We start from the raw sequence: 21374 nt of genomic DNA on the forward strand, positions 1-21374 counted from the left end.
ATAGCCCTGGTCAATGTCCTGCCTTCTGTCCTGTCAAGTCAGGGAGGAGAATAGCACCCATTGCTGGGGAGGACCTTGGGCTTGCAAACACAGAGTCATCTGGTGTTTGGCAACCAAGGTTCTGAATCCATTGCTCTGAGTCCAGGATGGTGCCTGGCCCTGAGGACATGCCAGGGAGGGAGGAGGCTTATTATCCCTTTTCTCAAGGACCTCATCAACCAGCTGTTGGTGGCCAGGCTACCCCTGCATTTGAGGATGGTTAGGTGGGGCCTGTAGTTGTTCCTCTTTGGAACTCTAGCACCTGGTTGAGGGCTCAACATATAGAAAAGGTGTCAGGGGGCACCTGGGTGGCTTAATTGGTTAAGCGTCCGACTCTTGGTTTAGGCTCAGGTCATGATCTCACAGTTTGTGGGTTTGAGCCCCACATTGGGCTCCGTGCTGACAGCATGGAACCTGCTTGGGATTCTCTCTTTCCCTCTGCTCTCTCTCTCTCTCTCTCAAAAATAAATAAATTTTAAAAAAATAAAAAAAAAATAAAGAAAGGGTATCAGGAATGCTGAGCAACAACTGGTTGTGGTGGCTGCAAGGGAGGGCCAGAAGTGCTACAAACCAAAGACACAGCAATGCCAGGGGTGCAGACAACTGGGACTTCTCCCCTTAGGGAAATCATTTAAGCCTCTCTTCTCCATGCCAGATGCTCTGGGATGCTGCTTTTTGCACTGGGAAGTGTTGGCAACCTTCTCTAACTGATGCTTCATTAACAGTGGGGAGACAGTCTCCTTTCCATGCTGGAAGAGGATCTGTCACGGAACAGGGAAACACCACCCAAGCTGGTGACCTCTGATTTCATGGTAGCCTTGGAAGGCTGTGCCTGTGGTGTCCCGGAAGGGTCAGTGGGCCAGGGACTGACCTGCACTCAGAAAACCTGTGTCTGTCATTACTTGGCCTTGTGGCAGTAGGGATGTCACACTTTGCTAAGCTTCAAATTTCTTACCCCGTCTGGTATTATTGATGAGGGAGCATAAGGCAAGCTGACAGGCACTCCTGGCTGCCCAAGAACAAAGGAAAGGGGCAAAACAAAGGGTTAACCATAGAGATCAGGAACTGAGTCTTCATCTATTTACAAATACCTTAGTAAATGACAAGAAAAAGGTAATCTTATCAATAGCCTAATCCCCAGAAACCTTTAGACTCTGTTTCCTGTAGCCCCACATCACCCCTCCATAGTGATGTTGGGAACAAAGGCAGAAGGAAATGGCAGATAGAACTCAATTTCCTTATAACCTGCAGCCCAATGACAAACACTTGAGGCTGGCAGAGTAAAACGTTTCTCCAGGAACTGCCTACTGTCTTAATGCTAATGATTTGCTGGAGGGAAAACAACCTTAGCTGGACAATACCTAGGCCTCCAATATCCTGGGAGTCTTCTTTAGCATATAAAAATCTCACTGGAAACTTCCCCTGGACTTTACCTCCCTCCAACCCCATAGTATAAAACCAGTCTCTCCTCATGGTCCCAGGGCAGCTCTTCCTGCCCACAGGTCCTGTCCCGTGCTTTAATAAAATCACCTTTTTGCACCAAAGATGTTTTCAAGAATTCTTTCTTGGTCATCAGCTCCAAGCCCCACGAACCCCACTGTCACCCTGAAAACCTCATCATTATGACCAGTTAACATATCCTGTGTGCCTGCTGTGTTCCAGGTCCTGTCCCAGGGAATAAAATGTGCCATGTAGGAAAGCTCCAGGATCAGCCAAAGAAACAACTTTGGGGTACTGGCTATAGGCCCAGGTCATCCTCTGGCTCTAGTGTGCTTGCTGTGTGACCTTGGGTAAAAAATCGCTTTCTCTGGGCCTCTGGCTCCTCATTTATAAAGTGGTGATGGTGATCCTCGCCTAAGTCCTTATGATTCTATAGTCAGCAAAATAGAGCTTCTTCCAAAAGGCTTTGTTCTTTTTGTTTTTTAATTTAATTTCTACAGTGAGGGGCAGAGCAGAGAGAGAGAGAGACAGAGAGAGAGAGAGAGAATATCCCAACCAGGCTCCATGTTCAGTGCGGAGCCCAATGCAGGACTCGATCCCACGACCCTGGCATCATGACTCGAGCTGAAATCAAGAGTCAGATGCTCAACTGACTGAATCATCTGGGCACCCCAAGGCTTTCGGTTTTAAACTGTGAACAGGGAGACTTCAGTGGCCTAAAAAAGGGTCCTTGCACCTCCTTCTCTGTGCAGTCAGAACTCATTCCCACAGAACCTGGTGTTCTCTTCGCCAGGGAGAAATCAGGCACTGAATGCCCGCCTGGAGCACCCATGGTGGACTTGGACGTGGGGATCCCTGGAGGAGGTGTTCCAGAACTGGATTCCAGTCCCCTGTTGGCCTGGAGCAGGGGAGAGATGTCGTTTCCCACACAATGGATTTGAAATTCTTTCAGAAACCATTCTTTTGTAAACTAGTGATATTCTGTCTCTGGCCATTAGGATTTGAACTCCCAGGGGATTTGAATGACTGTCATCTATTCCTGTCTCCTCATCCCCTAGCTTAGTTCCCTGCACATTAGTTCCCTGCACAGAGTAGGGGCTTTATAAAAATCCACTGAAAGGCATTAAGTGCAATTGAACTACTGAAATACCAAGACAGCTGCTGGACTGAACTTTAACAAAAGCCCCGCCAGGCCTGGTAGAGGTCATTCTTGAAAGCTGGTGTGTGTGTCGGCGGGGGGTAGGGGGGGATGGGGGGGTGGGGGGTGGAAGGTGGAGGCAGGCTTACTCTCTGACAAATAGACAGAGACTGTTTTCCTGTACCCTTGGGGTTTAATCTTTTCTTCTGAATCTTGAAAGCCCATGGCGTTGAGTGCTGAAACCCATTACAGAGCAATTGTCCTTGGAGCTCAAGTTCCCTTACAATTCTTTTCCTGGGAGGCTCATATGACGGGCTCTGACATGACTCCATGAATCATAGACACTTCTGCCTCAGGCTCTGAGAAGCGTTTTTTCGCTGGACCAGGTCTACCAAGAAATAGAACTTTATTCCCCTTTCTGCACTGTGAATGTGTTCGTCTTCAAAGAAGGGCTTCTCCGAGACCTTCCCTCTGCCTCCATCTCAGAGGCGTGTGTCATCAAATACAGAAAAGGCCATAGATAGGAAAGAGCAACACTATGGCGATGGATCTCATTGAAGCAGGGCAAGCTTACGATTCGAAGAATCCCACATTGAAAGAATGTGGGGTCAGGAGGCACCCGGGGATGGGAGGCTTAGGGAGTTGAGAGCCACACTCTTAGGAGTAGGTCTGCACCCGTTGTGGCCTGGGGTGTAACCACAGCAATCTTGGGATCATGTGGTCATAAAATCAAGAGGCTTGCTGCCCCCCACATCAATGATGTTGCTCACCATCCTCAGTAGCCCCTTCTGTAGTGTTTTTCGGTGCCCAGGGGTGCTCGCTGACCCCAAGTCCCTTCTCCTGCTGTTCCCTGTTTAGAACACCCTTCCTGGTTGTCCTTTCCCCCATACTTCTCCATTATTGAGACCAGCCATCGATTTGACTGGAAGTTCTCTGGGATTTCCAGCCTGTTCTGTTGTTCCACTTCCATGCCTACCCCTCTATCAGAGCACACCGAACTTGTTATTAGTTATTTGTGTCCAGTAGAGAGTCCTGAAAGGGCTTTCGGTTGGAAAATGATGTGGTGAAGACTGATTTTCAGAGGGGTCACTTGTCTACTTCTGTAGGAAGTGTGGCTGCCAGAGTGGAGAGCCTGGGCAGGAGTGGAGATGGGGAGCTGTGCAAGGGGCTGCAGGGGGAGATGAAAGTTTGCAGGGAGGCTCCAAGACAAACTCTGGTAATTGTTCAGAGGTGGTTCAGGGTGAAGGAAGGACCCAGAGCTCTGCTTACACCGGGGATGGCCAGATGCTTGCAGGAAGCCTGTAATGAGTGGAATCAAACGGAACAGGGGACCTTCAGGGGTTTTCTATTGACAGGTGGTCTGGCTGCACAAGTTCTCAACAAACAAGGTAAAAACAGTTGCTCTGATTTTTTGCTGAGGTGTTTCTCGAGCCAGGTGTAAAATGCTGGCATGGTGAATGCCTGATGTCTCCGAGGGCAGCATGTCTTGGGACTTTCCAGCATTCTGGATGTGCAAGCCAGACAGACAGCAGTTCCCCGGGAGTGGGCAGGCTCGCTGCTCAGCACATTCTACCAGGAGCCTTGACTCCCACTCTTCCCATGGTCCCTCAGGGTCCAGGCCAGTTCCCGCCTAGCCTTAAACGTGCAGCCCAATGCCTCCTTCTCAGGAAAGTCACATGGGCTCTCGCTCCCTCTTTGATATCCTCAAAGCTAATTTTAAGGCAAGTATCATATTTTTTTAAGTTTATTTATTTTGAGAGAGACAGAGACAGTACCAGTTGGGGAGGGGCAGAGAGAGAGGAAGAGAGAGAATCATAAGCAGGCTCTGTACTGTCAGCATAGCGCCCGATGTGGGGCTCGGACCCACGAAGCTGCAAGATCATGACCCCAGCTGAAACCAAGAGTCAGACACCCAACCGACTGAGCCACTCAGGTACCCCAAGTATCATGTTTTTTTTTTTTAATGTATTGGAGCTGAGAAGGCATATAGTTTAATTTATTCGTTGCCCTTTGATAAACACTTTTAAACAATGTTTATTTTATTTTTGAGAGACAGAGAATGAGAGAGAGAGAGAGTGGGGAGGGGCAAAGAGAGAGGGAGACAGAGAATCCCAAGCAGGTTCTGCACTGTCAGCGCAGAGTCTGATGTGGGGCTTGATCTCACGAATCGTGAGATCATGACCTAACCCGAAATTAAGAGTTGGACACTTAACTGAGCCACCCAGTGCCTCACTGATAAACACTGTTGTACCCCACTCCTTGTAACCTTAATCTGACAGCATACTTGTGCACAGGAAATGCTCAGAATTTTTCTTGGAATGAGTAAGAGAAATATCAATCCTGTCCTTTCTGAGCAATGAAGACCATGGTCACCCTTCTTCAGTGAGACAAGCAGGGTAGTTGGGTTGGAGATACACCCAGACAGACTCAGAGACCATGGGACTGATGTAATGAATGAAAGTGTGTGCACGTGTGAGCGTGTGTAGGAGGAGGGAGAGGAGGGGGGGGCGCAGGTACCCCCAATTAACAGTGCAGTGCCAGGCACAAAATAAGCACTCCATTACCTGCACATTCTCTCCTTTCCCCATATTCTGGGTGGACTCTTTCAGGGCTGTAAATACAAAAATACCCTGAAGGAACCTGCATCACAAGAGCTGAAGCAGGAGAGAGGCAGACAGTAACACCTGGCAAAGGCAGCAGACAACCCCTTGGCAGAATGCCTCAGATTCCCGCCACCCACATTGGTTCTGGAATCGGCGTTGTATCTGAGCCTAAGATTTCCGACTCCTGAAATGACCTTCAATGACCTGTTGTTCGAGTTTCACTCTCCATTCTTGGTGCCAACCCCAAGTTTCAAAGTCCTGGCCCACCATTCCATTCTGGCTCTGCTGTATCACATTTTTGGTTGTTTTCATCTCTGACTCCTCCAAATGTTATTCTTCTACAGAAATCATCTTGGAGGAGCTGCCTAATTTGCTTCGCTTTAGTTTTTTCAAAAGCCCCTCTTGCTCCAATAATCTGGGACTGTATTTTAATCACCACAGCTTGAAGGCTTTTCTACATGAAGACCTCCAAAATTTTAGGAGGAGAGATGATGTCCCTTTGGGAAATGAGCTGAGGCACACGTCATTCCCCAGGCAGCCTCTTTGCCTCACACTGTAGAGTTCTCTACTTTCCTTCCATTGGTGAATGGACTTCCAGTCTGTTGTGATGCTGGACTGCACACCCAGAGCCTCGGAGCTGTGTCTTATTGTCCACGAATTCTTTTCAAGAAATCCTATAATCCTGGCTTTAGCCATCCATGATGAGAAAATGTGGCTTTTCAGGAAGGAGCCTTTCCTTTAATATCTACATAAAATAAGTCAAGGGATGTGGGACAATTCTGAGATTGTCTCCTTGCCCTATGAAAAATAATACTAAAAATGAGCTTTCCAACTAAGGCAATGTGGAAAATGTTTCTTTCCATCATCAGAGGCCAATCTACCAGCAGATAAATAGAACAGCTTGTGAATAATTCAATTATGTTCTGGGTGTGCCTATTAGCAGTGCTTGAAACAAATATCCCAGATATCTTTGAGAATGGGAGAGCGCAAGGGAAAGGAATATGCTGAGAGCAGGTCTAGCATCCCAAGGCCCTCCGACCAGGGTTGGACGCCTGGATCCTGTGGAGGTTTTGCATCCAGAAGTTACAGGCATTTTTCACTCAGGTCAAGGCCCATCCTCATGCTGTGCTCATGTCATCAGCCAGTGACCTACTGATATCGCTTCTACACTCCTCCCTTCCAAGGCAGCCACGAAATTTTGAGGATTGCCTCCATCCTCAGTTCCAGGAATGGGCTCTGATTTGTCTAATTAATCAGGAAAGTTGTATTCCCTTGCCACAATAATTGGTGTGAGCTACTCAGGCCTAAATTGATGAATCCTTGGCTGTCTTCTGGCCATGAGGATTGGTGGTGTAATGGCTTTATGGTCCATTTCAGGTCATTGATATGTAAGGAAGAATGTGGTGGGAAATATGGGAAGTATCTTCCCACTTTCTCTGATCCTTTGAAAAAACACTATAGCCACTTTGCTTCTTTAAGCTTGAAAGTGAACTCAGTACATAGAGAAGAACAGAGCTGAGTCACTAACAGAAAAACAGCCTACAGCATTGGATTCAGGCAACCTGGAGGTCTCCTTTACCTCTGGGCTTCTGGTTATATGAATCAAATCATGTATTCACTATTTAAATTAGCTCTATGGGTTTTTCTGTTATTTGCAACATAAAATAAGCTAACTGATGGAAAGGGTTATAAAGTTGGTGGGAGAGTTGGTAAAGTCAAAGACTTCTTCGTGATGAGGTCTCCAGAGAACTTGAAGACGTTTCCCAGCAGAGAGAAAAGCATATGAAAGACAAGGAGGCAATGGTGCTCTTTGGGAAGTTGTCAGTGGTTCTAAGTCTGGTTAGCTCGTGCCTCCAGGAGGAGCGATCTGGGACAGTGAGCTCCTTGAGGACTCCATGTCTTCTTCATCTGTGAGTCCCTAGTGCCCAGCACCGTGCCTGGCACATACCTTGTGGGCGAATAAATCAGTGAAGGAATGGATCTCTTATCCATCCAGGCCATTCACATCAACAGGTATAAGAAGGGTTTTGAAAAGACAGTAGTGAAGAACACTGGAACAATCAGTTGCCAAGTTCAAGACAGTAGTGGCCAGAGTGACATGACTTAGTTCTCTCCGGTGACCCAGTGAGCTGGAATGACACTGAAGAAATTGGGACATTATGGGACCTGCAGTCAGAAGAGGAATCTTGGAATTCATATTTGTAGAGGTAGTGCCTGTTTGTTAATCAAATCCTTTTTAGAGGTGCTCCGTTAAGAGACTTGCAGGCTTGCAGGGATTGAAGATCTGCCTGGTGGGCATGTTTCCTGGAGGTGACGGGATGGCTTGAGCTCTGTGGGGAGTGACAGTCCTGTGAGATTACTCAGAAATCAGCTCCAGGGACTCCGGCCCAAGGACTCCCAGAGTAATTATAGTATCAACTGCATGATCAGTGCCAGCCAGGCCTTCTCAGAAGCCTGAAATCAATCTCTCTCATTTTGCTTTTATTTCTTCACCAATTGCAATACAGAAATCAAATGGGGATAGCTTAGACTTTAACATGTGCTTATCTCTTTTGTGGGCATCACTGAAATCAGAGAGCTCAATTAAGTCATCCAGTTGCCAGTATGGAATCCACGGATTCCTGGCGAGAGGATCTGAGATCCTACATTTCCCTCTCCAACCTCTGACGTCTTGCTCCGTCAGTCATCCATTCCTCTCCTGTTTCTGAGCCTCATGCTTCATCTTGGTGCTTTGCATCGCGAGCATTTCTGTCTTAGGAAACACACAAACCTCACTTCTCCACCAGCCACATTCTTCTCTAGTTTGTGCCTCATTTTCCTCCTTCACATCTCTACCCAAATCCTCAGAGACTGTCCGTACCTGGCTTCCGTCCTGGCCATTCTCCAAAACAGCCCTCACCAAAGGCAACCTTGACCTCCTGGTTGCCAGATTCATTGGACATTAACATGCCAAAGATATTTAGATGCTAGTACAATTGTCACCAAACTGACAGACTTTGCAGAATCTTTTAGAGCAAATAGGGGTAGAAACTAGGAGAGCACACATAATATGATGCTCCCAGAAGAACTGGGATGGGGTGTTCTAACAATGAAACAGCTTTACAAATCTTTGTCTACTTACCATGAGCCTGTGGCCTGGAGAGGCAAAAACGGTCAGCTGAATGTTAGGGCCAGCAAATTAGGACTCGAACCCAGCCTCTTGATTCTAAACATTCACTGAGGACTCGACACCAGGGACTGTTCTAAGTAGTTTACAATTATAAGTCTTACAATAACTCTATCAGGTAGATGCTGTTACTCTCATCCTTATTTTGCAAACAAGAAAACTGAGGTACAGGGTGGTAAGTAACTTGTCTGAGGCCACAGAGCTAGAAGTGGAACAGATGAGATGAGACTCCAGAACCCACTGCTTAACTGCTAGGTAGCCATTGCTACCTTTCCATTGTCTTACCTTTCATTGTTTATCCCAGATTCTTCCCAACCAAGGTGTGTGATATGCCTCAGGTAGTTAGAAGTGGTCCTAGATGTTAATCTCCTCAGCCCAAGGACAGTTGGATGGGACTGGTTCGCTTTCACTGGTAGCTTCCTTGACTCTTCATTCCAATGGGTCACACAAATGTCAATTTTCATGTTCGGCATGACGTGTAACAAATAAATATGGTCCACGTAACGGCTTTATTAAGATAAGCACTCTGCGAGTATCTGTTGATTTATTCAAATAGTTATGTTATTATGCTGTTGTGTATAAACCTCTCAGAAACCTTGTAAATGCCACTTAAAGTTTGCAGCGGGATGGGGTGGAGTTGGGATGAGGGGTGAGCGATGGGAGGAAAGGGAGAGGATCTGAAAGTGTTCATTACAAAGGAATTAGTGTGCGGTTAGTTTCTACGTAAATAACGTATCCTGAATTTCCCATGAGACTAACCCTGCTCTTAATATTCTAAAATGCTCCCTTGAAGTCAAAGTCACTATTAATTATAGAATCCCAGTATAAAATGAAATAGACTTCTAAAGCAGAACTACTACATATAGAAAAAGGGTCACGCCCTGTAGGCTTTTCATAGCCTTGCATTAGCTGTTTGCCCCAAGACAGATTTTAATAATTAAGGGTATTACTAAAAGCATACATTTTTGCTAATTAGTAAAATACATAATCCCCTTAATTACCCCCCATTCTATGCTACTATTATAATAAAAATACCTCTTAATAGTACTTCAGCCTTCAATAATACAATACCTACATTTTCACAATAATTTGTAAAATAGTCCCTTCTCTAATATCTGAAATGAGGGTTTGACATTAATGGGAATATCCTCACATGTCTGCCAAAATCTTTAGGAAGATGAACCTCCCTGTGAGCCTTTCCATGAACTGGAACCCTCAGAGGTGGAGCTCAAACTCCCCCCCCAGGACCTTCCTATTGCTCACATTCCCAGAGTGTTTTGCCCATCTGCTCTGAGGGAACCACTGAAACCAGTTTTGCCACAACACAGGGGCAGAGGACAACATGTGGGGAGTCTGCCTGGAGCAAGGGGCTCTGGAGTCCAGGGAAAGAGGAACTGGGTCAAGTACTTGTTCTCTTGGGTTCACATTTCTGCCCCTTAAGGGTTCACCCTGTCAAGAACTTCACTCCTCTTAGAGGGTCTGCTATGTCCTTATGTTAAGAGGATCATTCTCTGTTGAACTATTTTTCGTTGTACTGAGGAAACACAGCCCTGGGTTGGGGTTGGCTGGTATATACTTCAGTCTGATGACTGATGGATGTGGTGTTCAGTTGTATGTATGGCTGCAACAAATTACCACAAACTTAGTGGTTTAAAGCAGCACAGATATATTATCTTAAAGTCCTGGAAGTCAGAAGTCCAAAGTGGGTCTCACTGGGCTCAAATCAAGGTGTCAGTAGGACTGAATTTCTTGATAGAGGCTCTGGGGGATAAACCATTCCTTGCCTTTTCCAGCTTCCAGAGGCTGCCCACGTTCTTAGACTCATGACCTCTTCCATCTTCAAAGCCAGCAATCGCTGATCACATCTTTCTCAGATTCCATCACTCTGACATTGACTTTTATGTCTCTCTCTCTTCTGTATTTAAGGAACTTTTCTTGTGTCTACCTAGAGCCCATCTGGATAATCTGGGATACACTCCCTATTTTGAGATTAGATGATCATCAACCTTAATTCCATGGGCCATCTTAATTTCTCTTTGTCATGTCATGTGACATAGGCACAAGTTCCTGGAACGAGGACATAGACATACTGAGGAGGCCACTCTTCTGCTTACCACAACGGGTGGTAGGTCTGGTGGCTGCAGCCTGACTTTTGGATCATGTGGCCCTGAGGCCATTCAGTCTTCTGCTTGGGGCAGCTGGCACAGTTGCAAGAGTTTTTGGCTGGGTTATTGATCAGCTGGCTGATATTCTTGATGTGTCCAGAGAATTCAACAGAAATACTTAAATGCTGAATCCAATGTGTTACCTCTACCACATTCTTTGCTGCTAGTTGTGTCTCACTGGTGTCCTGAGGTTAACTTAGAGCCTAAAATGCCACTACCACCGTCACCACCACATTCTACTACCACTGTCACCACCACGACTACTACTTTCTTCTTCTCCTCCTATGTTACCTCCTTCTTCTTATAACACCTGACTTTTACCGAAGACATCAAACATGTGTCAGGAACCAGGTTAACTTCTTTAACAGAATTAGCTATTTTAAGCCTCACAGCAATCCTGTGATCTAGGTGTTATTTTCCCATTTCATGTATGAGGAAGTTGAGGCAACAATGCACATGCCAAACACAAGACTGATATTATCATGTAGATCTGAATCTCCTTCCCAAGAGGTTGGGGATTGGGAAAAACTAACACGTGAGCTTAACAAAAAGGGACACAGTCTGACTTTAAATGATTCCACTCACCCGTCTGAAGTGCTGTCAGAAGGGTTACTTGCAATATCCATGGGGCTGTCCAGCTATTTAGCATGTATTCAGTGTATATTCTCAGCCAGTCAAGAAGGTCTGATCTGGAGTCAATATATCTCCCAACTGGGACTTTGCTTTTCATAGGTGCATTGAAGAAGAAATCTCAAATATTCAGATAGATGGTAGTATAATTCTCAGCAAGTCTCTAAAATCTACTTGATGGAAGCTAATTGTTATAGAAAATGTAGGCAAATGTAGACAAACGACCCCACAAAATAGTTTGAAGGGGCCTCTCTAAATAGAGATGATTCAGAGTTTAGACTGACTAGTCAAGCAAGGCCACATGCCAAACTTTATTTTTTGCAATAACAATATTACAGGTGCCCTGGGCTCCTAACTCTAATGCATTTGGCTGTGGGGTTTTATAAATTTAGGTTTCTAAATTTATATCAAACAGACAGTTCAGGTGGTAATGAAATGCTTTGGGTGAGTACAATTTTCTTTTCAAAAGGAAAGTGACAAAGAATTGCCAAGGTTTGGGGGGATAATGACATACTTTATATTTAGCCAGTGACAATCCTCCACCAAGCTCCAATTTCTTGGACAAACATTACAGAGATACAGATCTTCATGATGCCCTTGAAAGGTAAGTGGTAGGTGACGCAATCCTGGTTTTTTCTGAGTGAAGTGAAGCATGGGGAGGCTGCCCTTTCGAAGGAACACTCAGAGCAGCGTAGATCTTCCAACCTCAGGGCACCAGGACCTCATGCACTTGGTAAGGTTATATCATGGCTTCTGGAAATACAATTATATTTACCAGATCATGCAGGTCTCCAGACATTCATGAGCTTGGGAAAAGATTAATCCCCCCAAAAAATCTCAGACATTTCTAGTTTATCCATTGATGCATCTCCCTGGTTATTCTTTGAGGGCTCTTAAGGGACTGTGGCTTGCTGGGGCTGCTCTAACAAAGTACCACAAACTTGCTTAACACAACTGAAGCTCTCTGAGGAGAGCATTCTCTCAGTTTGGGAGAGAATAGTGTCTGCAAAGCCTGCTTCCTCCAAAGGCTCTAGAACAGGACCCTTCCTTGCCTCTTTCTAGCTCCTGGTGGTTGCAAGCAATCCTGACTTATAGATACATCACTCCAGTCTTTGCCTTCATCTTCACATGGCGTTGTCCCTGTGTTGTCTCTGTGTGGAAATTTCTCTCTTCTTATAAGCACACTGGTCATTGCATTAGAATCTATATATATAATCCAGTATAAACTCCTCTTGACTTGATTACATCTGGAGGGACCCTGTGTCCAAATAAGGTCACCTGCACAGGTACCCAAGGTTGGGACTTCCACATATCATTTTGGGCACAGGGACTATCAGACCAACTGAGACTCAGCCATTGCAGACTTCTCTATGTGACAAGTTGAGAGGGGCAATGGTTGTAATGAATGTGATCAACTTAACATGTTGTCCAGTGACCCAAGTTAACACTCCATCTCCACACACACAGCCAGGTCAGGCCTTAGAAGATGCTGGCTTTGGAGCAAGACTCCAGCATCATGGCAATGGCTTCCTTTCTCTGATGATGCATTCAGGAGCAGTTTTCTGTTTAGACAAAGGAGAAGGTTTGGAAAAAATAATGGTGGAAGAGTTAAAAGGCTCAAAGGGGGAAAGAGAAAAGAAAGAAGTCTGTAAAGTGACTACTGCCCATGAGAAGCCAAATTCTTATAGTCCAGAACCCACCCCCCACCCCCCCTGAGCCCTGTGTCTGGAGCTGCTATGAGCCAGCACCTGTCACCAGCCCTACTGAGGAAGCACGCGATGCTTGAGATTAGCAGTGTGGTCTCGTCCTTTTCCACTTCAATATCAGCAAACTAATCCTGTATCAAGTCAGATCTCCTAAAGCTAGAGGTCTCACTACCATTACTCTCACACCCATAAAAATGTCTCTGGAGAGTGGCTATTTAAGAGGATGTCCTTTCCTTTTATCGAGGGGCCATATAAGAAATGACTAGATAAAGCATGTTTCTATATCTTCTATAAAAATGCTACTGAAGAGTACCCCCTCCATTGTCCCATGTCCCTTACATAAAACTCTCTGTAATGATTGCCTCTTAAAAGTTGCTGCTAGAAAAAGGTTTGTCTTTCCTGTCACCCTGTTTTTCTTGTTAGTAGGGAAAAATAGCACTGACAATTTGGAGGAGTTTTATGGTGGTTTGATTTTTGGCTTTGTTGTCAGAAAACAATGAGGGTCTGAGCTAATACTTTCTACCAGATGTTATGTTATTTGTTTTTGTATTGCAACCCACCTGTTAGAATAAAAGCATCATCTTATAAGATGGCTGGTGTAGGCCCACCTATGGTATTGTCTGCCCAAAACTGGCTCCCGGGACACAAGAACTTCACTGTGACGGCCATCTGGGGGCTACTAAGTCCAGATACCTCAATGTAACAACACCCAGAGTGGCTCTTCGGTATTCTGAATGTCGCTGTAGAATTGCTTGAAAATGGCCAGCCCCACATTGTGGAATGGTAAGTATATACTGTTTGGCACTTACATAATTACATGAATTATAGAGGATTTTTAAAAAGATGCATAATTAATAAATATATGACTGAATAGGCCAGAAGCATTTTGGCCAGGTGCCCCTTATGCTACAGCTTCCAGATGACCAGTCTTTTGCTACTTCTTTCCATATGTAACGATTCCATGTGCTCCAGCCCATCCCCTGCCATTTAATGCTTTTGGTTGTTCTCGCAGGCAACATTATCGCCACAAAATCTGGGGGTATCTGCATCAGAACAGCCTTTCACGGTTATATACTCTGTGTAGGGGAGTCTGCAGAGAGATGCTTAGAGGCTGCAGAAACAGCCCAGTGCCTGAGGCAGGGCATAAATCTGGCATCTACACTCACCTTCCCCTTTATAAATTATAGAGGAACTTTGTATTTGTGTGTGTGCATGAGTGTGTGTGTGTGTGTGTGTGTGTGTGTGTGTGTGTGTGCATGCTTAGATGCTATTCTATTCCCTGTAAGGAAGCATCTTCAGAGTTTTCCGCATACGAATTCATTACCTCCACCTCAGCTCACACGCTCCATGGTATGTAAACAAAATTTTACTCTGTCTAGAAAATGAATGAATATGTGCCTAGGTCCTCTGGGTTTGAAAGCATGCATTTTGAAGAGCAGTCTTTGGAAAATATCAGTGGAGCGCTCAGTGACAGAATGCTGAAGAAAACAAAAAAACAAAAAAAAAACATCAAATGCCTTTGGAATTGAAGCAGTGAAGATGACCTACAGCATATTCATTCATTCATTCATTCATTCATTCATTCATTCTCTCAGCAATATTGCTATTGAGCATGTACTAGGCACCAAGCACTGTGGTAATAGTGAAGCATAAATAGACATTTAGTGGGGGTGTCAGGACTTCATAAAATATGATTAATCGCACAAATATAAAACTCAAACTGTGACTAAGTGGCATAAAGAAGGAAATGGTGCTGCCAGGAGCCACTAAGGGAAGAAGTGACCTGCAAAGTGAGTTAAGGTCTAGTGGGAATGCCCTTCATTCACAAGAGAGTGTTATTCATTCTCAAGAGAGTGTCTCCCGCAAGCATTTCACAGTGAGCCAGTCCGTCAGTCCCTAAGCAGATGGAGCCTGAACAGTCTCACAGCACATCAGCGATGGAAGAACCTGGCACAGACCCTTCATCCTACAGATGGGGGTGTTGAGGCCAAGACCACCATCGTGGGGAGTGTCACCAGAACTTCATCGTCCCCTCCTGACGGTGTTTTTCTCACACTGCTGCCACCCCTAAAACCCTCTGATATGCATGAATACACAACTATTTGGTTGTCTGTTTACTTTCCCTCCCCGACTAGAAGGTGAACTCCATGAGGACAGAGATTTGTGTTGGTTTCATGTGTTGCCTGGGACACCCTTGGCACATTCTAGGCACTGTTGCAAATACTGAACCCAGCTTGTAGTTGGTGTTTACTAATTGTTATTTCCTTGCCCTTTGTCACCCTTTGCTGAGGTGTGAAGGTGATACCTATGTTCTGTTCTCGGCTGTCTGGTTATCCCAGTACAGGGAGGGTTGAGACTTCCCATGATGAGTCACCTGGGTGATGTTGTTCCCTCCATCTTTTGGTTTGCAAACCAGTTTAACCAGTCATGTTTTGAGGCTGGGAGGAGGAGGCTAACCATTACTGAGTCAGTAAATGCAAAACACAGCATCAGAGTAAGGAGTGTCCTTACAGGAACAAGAAAGGTTAAGGAAAAACAAAGTGGTCAGAACCCAGAGTGAGATCTCCAAGGTAGCCCTGGTTCTGGAAGTAGAGATGTGGCTGACCATAGTTGGGCACTCAAAATAATTAGTTAGCATTTGGGCTTCCGTTTGGACTTACATTTGGCTGCAAGGTACAAAAACAAAGCCCTACAGTGGCATAGAAAAGCCCATTTTCCTTACAAGTACTAGGAGTACTTGTAGTCTAGGCCTGGGCCCCTGTGCAATGAAGTTCCCAAAGATTCAGACTACTTCCACCTTTCTTCTCTGCCATCCGAAGAATGTTGGCTTTTCTCCTCACACATCCTGCCTCATGATTATAAACTGGCCCCTGTACCTCATGGCATCGTGGTTACATTCTCAGCAGGAAGAAGGAGGAAGGGCAAATAAGTGAAGGGGCCATATCAGACAAACCTGTTCCACTTTTAGAAGGAAAGCAAAGCCTTCCCAGAAGGTCTACCCAGTGAATTGTTACATCTCCATGACCAGAATTTGTCATGGCCACTCCCAGCCAATTACTAACCAAGGGGAATGAGAAATCCACCATTAATTAGTCAGGATTCATTGCTCAATGGTAATGGAGTATGTCCACCCTTCTGAGGATCAATGGATCTCTCTAGTTACCTGAACAAATCATGGCTCCATTAGAAGGGAAGAAGAGGACAGGGAATAAATAGATTTTGTACAGACACTGATAGGGCCTTCCATAAGGCTCCAGCCTCAGCCACTCCATACCCCTGCTCACTTCAGGCTCTACCCCTCAACTGGGTCCATGCAAAACTCCTGGGAACCTCTGGACCAGCTTCTATTACTTGATGGATAGAGAATACACAACTGGGAACCCAGTTTGGGTTTTCTCATCCTTCCCCATAATTTCTCCTGATACTGGGCCCAGGAATCTGTCGGAAGGTCTCATTCTGAATGTCTTCACTGTGTATGATGTCAGCTATTGTCACAGTCAAGTTCCAGCTTATGGAACTGAGTCTATGGAGGCAATGTGGGGCTATGGGGTACTCATTAGACTGGGGTAAGAAGCAAACAAACAAACCTGAGAAAGAATTCTGCATTGGCCCCTTGTTAGCTTTGTGGTACAACCAACATTCTCTCTGATTCTGTTTCTCCTCATTAAATGGTGATGGTTTGAAGGATCCAGTGGGATAACAAGTTTGAAAGTGTCTTGCCAACTGAAAATACCATCATACAGATAAGCTCATATCTTACCTAAGTGAAGCCTTCTGTTTTTGTGCTGTGTTTCTGTTTTGAAAGTGGAGTGGAGTGTGAAACTGAGGAGACTTGCTGTTACAGCTTGAAGAGTTTGGAAACAGAATGGAGTGATGAAGCAGAAGGAGCCCTGGACTTCTCAAGAAACCAGGGTTCAAGGCCCAGCCTTGCCATTTGCTTATGATGTGACCCTCAACATGTTACCCTCTCCGGGTCTGTTTTTCTCATTTGTAAGATACCTATGTCATAGATTTACAACAATAATGAAGTCAAGTTGACCATATGAAAGAACTTGCATAGGTGCTTGCACATAGTAGGTGCCCAACAATTATTTGCGAAACTGCTGCTTGATCGATACGGTAGGCCAGTGCATGGTTGGCGATGGCTCCAGAAGTTGTACAAAATCATTTCAGGGTCAGTTAGGAAAGCCCAGGGAAGAACATCTCACAGGGAGACCAGTCTAAGGCAGTGGGAGGAGAGGCCGCCCTGAAAGCCCACTGGGAAGTCTATCCTGCCAGGGTGGTCTCTACTGTACTGTTTAGGGGGTTCTTTCAGTTCCCTAGGAAAATTCTCTGTGTTCTATGTGGTCTGCTGAGGCATCACTCTCTCTGTTCAGCTCCAGTTAACTCAACGGGCATGAATAGTCTCTATTTTTTTTTTTTTTTTTTTTTTTTTTTTGCGTAGTGAATATGAGAACAATACTATTTGGTCACTGCCCTTGGAATTGGTTGCAGTTTATTGGGGACAGGGAAAAAGTAGTTCTTGAGGTTTTATCTTAGGCCCTAAGGAGAGAATTTCGTCACTGCTGTAGTCCCAGTGCCCAGAACAGTGCTTGGGACATAGTGGTCACTTAATAAATGTTTGCTGAATGGGTCATTATAGGTTTGGATGGAGTAGTCACCTTCAGCCATCTCCAGATTCTCCCTTCCCTCATTGGAGATGATCAAAAGGATGTTTTCGTTTTCTTTTTTTCTTTTTCTTTCTTTTTTTTTTCCATTGGCAGTTATGACCATGCTTATTCAAGCAAGCATTGGATTATAGTATTGACATTTGGAATCTGAATTAGATAATAATTATTCTAGAAGACCTGCTATATTCCAGGCATTGACTAGATGTTTTATAGTTATTACCTCTTTCTTACTTCATGGTAACAGATGTAGTAGCTTCTCCTCCTTTCACATGAAATTGAGGCTCAGAAGTTAAACTTCAAAGCCATGCATGTGTAAAATCCTATTCTCAACATCATACTCTGCTTAGTTTTCGGCAGTTTTGGTCTCACTCAGATGTTCAGGAAGAATCGCGGTCCCTATAAGAGCTCCAGTCGACACTTATTCCAATGGAATGAGGATAAGTATAGTTTTTTCAGTAAAGAAGAAACTATTTCTCCTAAATTGGATTAAACCAACCCTGAGTCTACTTTATCCCCCACTTTTTGAAAAGCCCATGGAGTCATACAACAGATAAGATTATTGTAATAGCCATACACCTACAAAATTTAGAGAATATTAGCGAAAGACAACTTCCCAGCTCTTACAGAAGTAATCTCAAGCAAGATTATATTTCCAAAATTAGATATACAATAAAAGCCAGACCTACATAACTTTTGCCAAAGACCATAGCCAAGATGTAGCAGTATCTAGAGGAAGAAAATGATTTAGAGACACCAAGATGAGAGCAACTCAACAATTGCGTGTTTCCTTCTTGCCAGTTCTAACTGTGCTAACAGTCCAGAAATTATCTTACACATAGATTGAATTCAGTAGGAAGAAGTGTTTCATCAAGAGCTTGCGGCAATGTTTATATCTGAGGTGAAATCTACCCATTGCATACAGCCTGCTCTTTCAGAGACTAACACCAGAAATGGAAACATTCCTAACTTCCTAAAAAATTGCAGGGGTTGTTTGGTGGCACCCCCAGTCATTAGGACTTACCTGGTGTCCTTCCTCCCCCTGCCATCCTTTAAATATCTAAATGCCTAAATCCCCACCTTCTCTTTGAGCCCTGGGCTTCTCAGTCCCCAGCTTTGAACTGAACGTGGGTTTGGCCAGAGATAAATCTCTGTCCTGTTTTGAGCAGACACGCACAGGGGTAAGGGTGAGGTTCTCACATCCTCCACTCTCTGTCTTCCTCCTTTGCTCTGCACGACCTCAGTCCATTTGTAACTCCGTGTCCTAGTGGTTGCTGCTACTGCTTTCCTCTCTAAAGACTTCAGCTTGCCCCGATAGGTTCTATTTTGTTCTCACGTTTGTGTCAGCTAAAGAGTCATGCTCACCAGATATGAGACTCATATTTTGTTGCCCTCAGGATCCAGTGAAGCCCTCTGGCACCTGCTCCTTATCTTTCTTCAGCTTTTGAATTGTCCACTGTGAGTGACTTCTGTTCCTTCAATAGCAGCGGACAGTCTTCCTGGCCATCACTTGCCCTGCTGTGTTTCATTTCTGTTTTGCTCCTGTTCCTTTCAAGCAGACCTTGCTGAGTTTTGTAAATATGACCGTGTTCATCTTCTTTCATAAATTGTTCATCTTCTTTCTCTGCTACATATAGAATTTGACTTCCTTTCCTTTTTGGACCCATTGTCTGGTTTCCTGACATATTCCTCTAGATTCTATTTGTGGGTGGATTTTCCTGCACTGAGATATGTTAAGTGACTGAATTCTGAGTTTATTAAACATCTACTCCTCAGATAAATCTTATTTGCTCTCATCTTCCTGAGTTAAATGTCTCCACTCAAGACCCATCTTTCCTGCCGTCAAAAATATAACTTAGGACAAAACTAAATGTATATAGTATTAAGCATACCTAGTCTTTTCTAACTAATAACTTAAGTAGTATGAATGTTCTGGAAGTTCTCTTCAGTGGCATGAATAGTGATTTCAGTACCACCCACAGAGGAGGGTGTAGTGTGGGAGAGGAACTAGATCTCGTAATTTCAAAATGTACCTAACAATGCTTGACATTTTCTGCACTGGTACTCCCCATCTTCTTGGATAAACTGTTTCAATTTTTCCACCTCTACTTGGTATAGCTGTCCTAGTATTAAAGGGTTGGTGGGGCGCCTGGGTGGCTCACTAGGTTAAGCGTCCAACTCTTGGTTTTGACTCAGGTCATGATCTCATGGTTTGTGAGTTCAAGCCCCACATTAGGCTCCATGCTGACAGCATGGGGGCTTCTTGGGATTCGCTTTCTCTCCCTCTCTCTGTGCCCCTCCCCTGCTTTTGCATGCTTGTGCTCTCTCTTTCAAATAAATAAACTTAAAAAAGAAGTTGGTTTTATAATTGTATTTTCCAGGAACACTCTTTGACAGCTTTAAGGGGCATGCCTCCCAGAGTTTGGGCTGCTTCTGGAATTGGCTCCTAGAGTTCTTGCCTCCCTTTAGGGGGAGAGTATTCCCTTGTCCTTATGTGTCCATGAAGGAATGGCTCCCAGACACATTGTTAGAACAACACTTACAGCCCCTTGTCATCCCCTTATATTTCTCTGAGTGGAAAAAAGAGATTTAGCTTATGAGCTGAATGTTAGGAGTTGGACATCATTGGCCCATCTTTCTCATTTAGGCAAGATTAAAATGACAGATAACACTGTTCCCAATGCCCAAGGCTGATTCTTTCTTGAGGAGCTGCCTTGACTATAATGAATTTCTCTTCCTTCATGTAACAAACTTTTCAAGAGGCAGATTCTGTCCCTTCAAGGGAAGGAAGGGGAAGGAATAAGGACATGGTTTTATCTAGATGTTCTATCTGTGCCTGAGTAGGTAAGTTCAATTACTTATGGGGTGGAGAGGTAAAGTATGGGGTAGGGATGTAACAAAAACTATATGTGGCCAAGGTTAAAACTATGTTCTCCAAACCAGAGCCTCTAGAAATAATGCTAACATATTTTTATCCTTAATGGATACATATTTCAGTTTCTCAGTAGGATCTGAAACTCAGAAAAGGAGAGGGGTGTGATTTATTTACCCCTTCAAATCCAACAGCCTTTGCCCAGCCAGGTCTCTCTAGATTCGAGTCTCCCGTGCTGGTGGAATAATGGCTGACGTGCCTCCTTTTCTATCTTTAAAAGAAGTGCCATCCAGACATCTCTCTTTTCCCTTTTCATGTATGTTCAGCCTAATCTCAAAGTTCACAACGTTTCTTGGAGGGAAATCCTTCTCTTCCTCCAGCTCAATCAAGATGTCATTCTTCATTTTTCACGTACGCACAGCAATTCTTGTGAAGGAAGGATTCAGACCTTTACCTTTTTCCTTTATGAGCTGATACTGTTCTTCCTGGAGTCCCTCATTAGATCTGATTTCTAGAGATTGAAACTTCCAAATATTTACTTCCATTGAGTTTTTCTAGATCTTCATGCAATGAGGGTTTTTATTCAATTATATGATAAAGTTTCTTACAATGTTTAGAATGTTCTTGGGTAAAAGCAGTGAAAAAGCCAACTGATTTGGATTAGATAAATGTATTGGTTCACATATCTGGAAATTCAGAGGAAACATAGACTTTAGAGTGAACCAGAGATCCAGCTTCATTCTGCCTCTCTTGGTAATGCCCTTCACTTTGGGCTGGTTTCCTTCTTAGTCTGCTTTTAGCAGTTTGTCCTTCATATCCATGGATAGCAACATCTAGAAAAAGAATAGATGGTCACTTCTGGATATTTTCCAGAACAAGGAAGAAATTTTCTAGAGAGTCCCCTGTAAACTTTTTCTTAGATAATTGCCCTGTACTGTGTCTCAAGTC

Source organism: Panthera pardus, unplaced genomic scaffold (assembly GCF_024362965.1).
Source record: "Panthera pardus isolate Hobbes unplaced genomic scaffold, ASM2436296v1 HiC_scaffold_26, whole genome shotgun sequence".
NCBI lineage: Eukaryota > Metazoa > Chordata > Mammalia > Carnivora > Felidae > Panthera > Panthera pardus.